Source organism: Peromyscus eremicus, chromosome 23 (assembly GCF_949786415.1).
Source record: "Peromyscus eremicus chromosome 23, PerEre_H2_v1, whole genome shotgun sequence".
Taxonomy (NCBI): domain Eukaryota; kingdom Metazoa; phylum Chordata; class Mammalia; order Rodentia; family Cricetidae; genus Peromyscus; species Peromyscus eremicus.
The window spans coordinates 39,398,322-39,404,438 of NC_081438.1; positions in this window are offsets into that span (position 1 = coordinate 39,398,322).

The window sequence follows — 6,117 nt, forward strand, 5'->3', positions numbered from 1 at the left end:
AGAGCCCCGAGCTCAGGTAGGGTGGGATTTTTATCATAGCAGAGGTTGGGGTGAGGGGATTTCCAGGGTCCAGGACCCTGATTGGCTGACAATTGTCTAGGTATCTGTAAAACAAAAAAACAGGTGCGTGCTAGACTCAAGGACATCTGGCCACCTTATCTAATGGTTGGAACGTTTGGAATGTCAGGTACTTCCTCACCCCTGGGTGGATCCCTGGGTAGTATCAGTTTAAGGCTTTTCCTGGATCTGGGTGTTGCCTGCCAGTAAGCCTGTCACAGAAGCTGTGTCTAGGCCCCTAAGCCTGTCATGGCTGCCGTGTGGTCAAGCTGTTTTGGGGCCCTGTCACACTATTCAGCTTGCATTTTAGACTGTTGGGCATTCACGTGTGATGACATTCATCTAAAGAAAGAATCAAAACGTGGACAGAACATTCCACTTTTTAGCATTTTTTTATGTTTCTGGCAATTAATGATGATTTGTTTGGAAAAGAAGAGGAAGAAGAAAAAGAGGAAGAGGAAGAAGAGGAGGAGGAGGAGGAGGAGGAGGAGGAGGAGGAGGAAGAAGAAGAAGAAGAAGAAGAAGAAGAAGAAGAAGAAGAAGAAGAAGAAGAAGAAGAAGAAGAAGAATCATCCTATGGCAAGAATCAGTCTCTGGAAAGGGAGAATTTAGAGTTACTGACAATGTGTGGGTGATTTTCCTGGGTGGAGCCTGACATTCGCACTGGTGGTTGTCTTCTTGGGGAATTCATTTTGAAGCCAGCTGGCCAGTCAGCCTCTAGCCCTGTATCTGCCACACACACACACACACACACACACACACACACACACACACACACACACACGAATTCCTGTGGGCAGGTGATGAAGGGAGCAGAAATAAGGCATGATGAAGAGTTCTGCCCTGCGGCCTTCTGCCTGGTCTCCCTTACCTAACCGCGGAACTGCCCTTCGTCAGCAGGGCCCGGCAGCAGCCGGTCTCTCTGTAGTGGGCAGATCAGCCCCACACGTCTCCTTCTGTCTTCAGAGCCTGGCACCATCACACCTGTGTTCAATTTTAGCCTCAGCACCTGTGCTTAGCCACGAGGCGCTCACAGTTCTGAGAACTGAATGGTTTGAAGAAGACAAGCCCCGTGAGGGCTGATTTCTTCTCTCTCTCCTGAGACTCTCAGCTTCAGACCTGCCCGTGAGAAAGGGATGGAGTTGAGGAGGGGGTGGCGGTAGCTGCCCTTACCGGTTGGGGGAAACTCTGGGTGCCTGCTAGGGGACACAGGCAGAGTTGGAAAATGAAAGGGGGCCAGTCTTGCGGTTCTTCACTTCTCACACCAGCCAGGGCTTCAGATCGTGTTCCCCTGCAGTGGGGTGGGGTGCAGAACTCCCCACTGCACTGGCCTCGTTGCTCAGGTAAATAGAATGGACATCACTGCAGGTTGCCTGGGCCCTACATTAGTGCTCCACACACTTGTGAATGCCCTGGAGCGAGATCACATGACGGCATAGCTCTGACTTGGTGGCTCTGAATGGAGCCTCACGTTTTACATTTTTCTCAAGCTCTCAGATGATGTTGATGCTGGAGGCCCAATATCCTAGGCCCAAACACCCAGCCTTCCCGTGTTCTTTACACTCCCTCTGCCAGGTCGCTCCCCTTTCTCCTTGCTAAGTCCTACCTACTTTCATCGGCTCTCTGTGCTTCAGCGCATCAGGTAAGCTCTACCTCAGGGTCTTTGCACATCCTGTTTTTTGTTCTGTCTCAGACATTCTTCTATGTACTCAGTTGGCCCACTCCCTTGAGGTATGGACCCCAGTGCCACCCTTTTAGCATAAGGTTGCCTGACTTTTGTTTTTAAAATTGTACTTCTGGTGCTGGGCAGTAGTGGCGCACGCCTTTAATCCCAGCACTTGGGAGGCAGAGACAGGCGGATCTCTGTGAGTTCAAGGCCAGCCTGGTTTACAGAGTGAGTTCCAGGACAGGCACCAAAACTACACAGAGAAACCCTGTCTCAAAAAACAAAAACATTGTACTTCTGACCCCCAGCAACACAGTCTCCATTCTCTTTTATTGTATCCATAGGACACACCATGTTATAACATCATAGTATGTCTTTTTTTGTAAGCCTTCCTTAGCTGGAAGGAAACTTCCAGAGGTCACATAATCTCATCTTTTTTCTCACTGCTCTGTCTTCAGCTTCTAGAAAAGTGATTGAAAGTGCAGATGTTCAAGAAATAGTCAAGGGACTGTAGAGATGGCTCAGCGGTTAAAAGCACTTGTTCTTGCAGAGGACCCGGGTTCAAGTCCCAGCACACCACATGGCACTGTAGCACACAGACACACGTATGAACAAAATACTCATATATATCAGATAAAAGAAATCTAAAAATAAAAAATAAAAAAAAACCACAATGGAGAGGATATCTGTTTAAAAAAGAAATAGTCATCAAAACAGTGTTTTAATTTGTTTTTGGGTAGTGCTAGATCTTAAAAAACGAGCAGACAGACAGACAGGCAGACAGACAAACAAGAAGACAGATTGGAGAGCTGATTCAGGAGGAAAGCATTTTCCATGCAATGTGAGAACCTGAGTCTGGGTCCTCAGCACCCACACAAGGTTGCATTCCTGCGATTCCACTGGGGCAAGGGGAGCAGAGACTGCAGGAGCAAGAAAAATCCGGGGGTCACCTACCCTGTGCAGACGCTGCTGGGCGAGATGGAAGGCTGGGACCAACCTGGAGGTTGTCCTCCGATCTCTGAACACATACCGTGGTACCTGTACACACACACACACACACACACACACACACACACACACACACACATGTACACACGCCTCAGGATTCCAAAAATACAATATCTGGAAAAATAACAAGCATTTTAAAAAGGAAATCCATTTGAGGAACACATGAAAAAGGACAGAACGGTTATTGGTAACTTCACAGAGTAAAATAGGCAATCATAGCGTGTGTTCACAAGCTTAAGCACTCAGGTCCACAAGGACAGTTACTTGAGCCACACAGTTGTGAACAGATAAATTGTGCTCACAAAGAGAGCTGTCAAAACACGAAATGCTTATGTGCATACTTCTGGGATTGACAGTTCCGTGTACCCAACATTACGTTTGATCATCTGCTATATTGTAAAAGACACCCCGAGTCTTCTGAGGTGAGGCGTCAAAACTGTGAAGGACAGTTGCAAATGCAGCCAACAGAGGAACAATATTTCTGAAAGTTCTGTCTCTCCCAAGTGTAGATACATAAAAGGGACATGTCTTTGTTTATTGAGAAAGTCTTAACCTTTTCACGTTAGCCCAAAGGACGTACACAAACCCAGTGCCATGGTAAGGAACTTCAACGAGTCAAATTTACCAAGATGCATGAAATAAGAACTCTCTAAAAGTCCTCACACAATGTATGCCCCCAATATTAGAAGTAACGAAAAGATGAAATGAACAGCATAGTGATTTCCAAGAAACTAGGATGTCTACATACATTTAACAACAGCAATAAAAAGAAAACGAAAAAGAAAATAAAAAACTCTAAGAAGAAAATTTGATGTGAGAGGAGTTGAAACACTGGAGTAGAGTGTGAGGAGGTGTATGTACCCCAGGAGCAGGCTGTGAGGAGGTGTGTGTACCCCAGGAGCAGGCTGTGAGGAGGTGTGTGTACCCCAGGAGCAGGCTGTGAGGAGGTGTATGTACCCCAGGAGCAGGCTGTGAGGAGGTGTGTGTACCCCAGGAGCAGGCTGTGAGGAGGTGTGTGTACCCCAGGAGCAGGCTGTGAGGAGGTGTGTGTACCCCAGGAGCAGGCTGTGAGGAGGTGTGTGTACCCCAGGAGCAGGCTGTGAGGAGGTGTATGTACCCCAGGAGCAGGCTGTGAGGAGGTGTGTGTACCTCAGGAGCAGGCTGTGAGGAGGTGTATGTACCCCAGGAGCAGGCTGTGAGGAAGTGTGTGTACCTCAGGAGCAGGCTGTGAGGAGGTGTATGTACCCCAGGAGCAGGCTGTGAGGAGGTGTATGTACCTCAGGAGCAGGCTGTGAGGAGGTGTATGTACCCCAGGAGCAGGCTGTGAGGAGGTGTATGTACCTCAGGAGCAGGCTGTGAGGAGGTGTATGTACCTCAGGAGCAGGCTGTGAGGAGGTGTGTGTACCCCAGGAGCAGGCTGTGAGGAGGTGTGTGTACCTCAGGAGCAGGCTGTGAGGAGGTGTGTGTACCTCAGGAGCAGGCTGTGAGGAGGTGTGTGTACCTCAGGAGCAGGCTGTGAGGAGGTGTGTGTACCTCAGGAGCAGGCTGTGAGGAGGTGTGTGTACCCCAGGAGCAGGCTGTGAGGAGGTGTGTGTACCCCAGGAACAGGCTGTGAGGAGGTGTGTGTACCTCAGGAGCAGGCTGTGAGGAGGTGTATGTACCTCAGGAGCAGGCTGTGAGGAGGTGTATGTACCCCAGGAGCAGGCTGTGAGGAGGTGTGTGTACCTCAGGAGCAGGCTGTGAGGAAGTGTGTGTACCTCAGGAGCAGGCTGTGAGGAGGTGTATGTACCCCAGGAGCAGGCTGTGAGGAGGTGTGTGTACCTCAGGAGCAGGCTGTGAGGAGGTGTGTGTACCTCAGGAGCAGGCTGTGAGGAGGTGTGTGTACCCCAGGAACAGGCTGTGAGGAGGTGTGTGTACCTCAGGAGCAGGCTGTGAGGAGGTGTGTGTACCTCAGGAGCAGGCTGTGAGGAAGTGTGTGTACCTCAGGAGCAGGCTGTGAGGAGGTGTATGTACCCCAGGAGCAGGCTGTGAGGAGGTGTGTGTACCTCAGGAGCAGGCTGTGAGGAGGTGTGTGTACCTCAGGAGCAGGCTGTGAGGAGGTGTGTGTACCCCAGGAACAGGCTGTGAGGAGGTGTGTGTACCTCAGGAGCAGGCTGTGAGGAGGTGTATGTACCTCAGGAGCAGGCTGTGAGGAGGTGTATGTACCCCAGGAGCAGGCTGTGAGGAGGTGTGTGTACCCCAGGAGCAGGCTGTGAGGAGGTGTGTGTACCTCAGGAGCAGGCTGTGAGGAGGTGTGTGTACCTCAGGAGCAGGCTGTGAGGAGGTGTGTGTACCTCAGCAGCAGGCTGTGAGGAGGTGTGTGTACTCCAGGAGCAGGCTGTGAGGAGGTGTGTGTACCCCAGGAGCAGGCTGTGAGGGCCTGAATCACAGAAGCAGATGTACCCCACGATGGTTACCGTGTGTATTCATTTCACCTCACAGCAGTAGCTGTTCTGATGCAACTGAGCATGGACTCATCTCTTCACGAAAGGCTCCTACCCCTGTGGAGTCCTCTTGTAAAATATGAATTGGCGTTTCCAGGATTTCAATAGTTAGGGTTTTGGACTTGTAGAGATTTAGACTTTGGGGATTCAGATCTGTCAGGATTAAAATATTTGAGTTTTTTTTTTAATCTGACATTTTGTCTTTCTGAATCATGACCAGCCGCCACTAGACACTTCATTTTAGCTTCTTATCAGTCTCTGTGCACCACCTTTTCAGCTGAAGGACAGGCCACGAGTTTATGCCACTCACTGTGTGTTGTCAGTAGGGGCATGCCGTCTGTCTCCTGTGGCTGTGTGGAAGGCAGGCCCAGAGAACCTCTCCACTGGGCTATACGATCTGAGCTTGTCTCTATCCTGGATATTTTTCCCAGCTGTGCAGAACAGGTCTTAGCTGTCAGTCAATGAACTAGGCATCCCCTCGCCTCACCAGGGAAGCGCTGTGTCTTGTAAGGCACAGGCAGAGAGCATCACAGTGCTTCTGGGCGGTGTCTGTGAAGGAGACGCGCTCGCTCTATGCCCCTCGAGCACACGGTCACAATCAGCAAGCTGGTGACGGATTTTCAAGGACCTGTTATTTCATGAGTCTGGAGAGCAAAGCTTTCGAAAAAGGGCATAGACTTGAGAAACATCTGCAGGATGGGCAGAGACTGGCATTTAGAATAAGGCCATCTGGGACCCAAGGGTGGGGAGAGATGGGTGCGGAGCCCACGAATGTTACAGGCTGTCACCTGGAGACAGGGAACACTCTCAAAGCCAAATGATCCGGCCTAATACATAGGATCACGAAGGATTTAAAAGAACCCCAGCTTGGGCGGGAGTTGATGGTCTGTGTAAGTTTGGGAC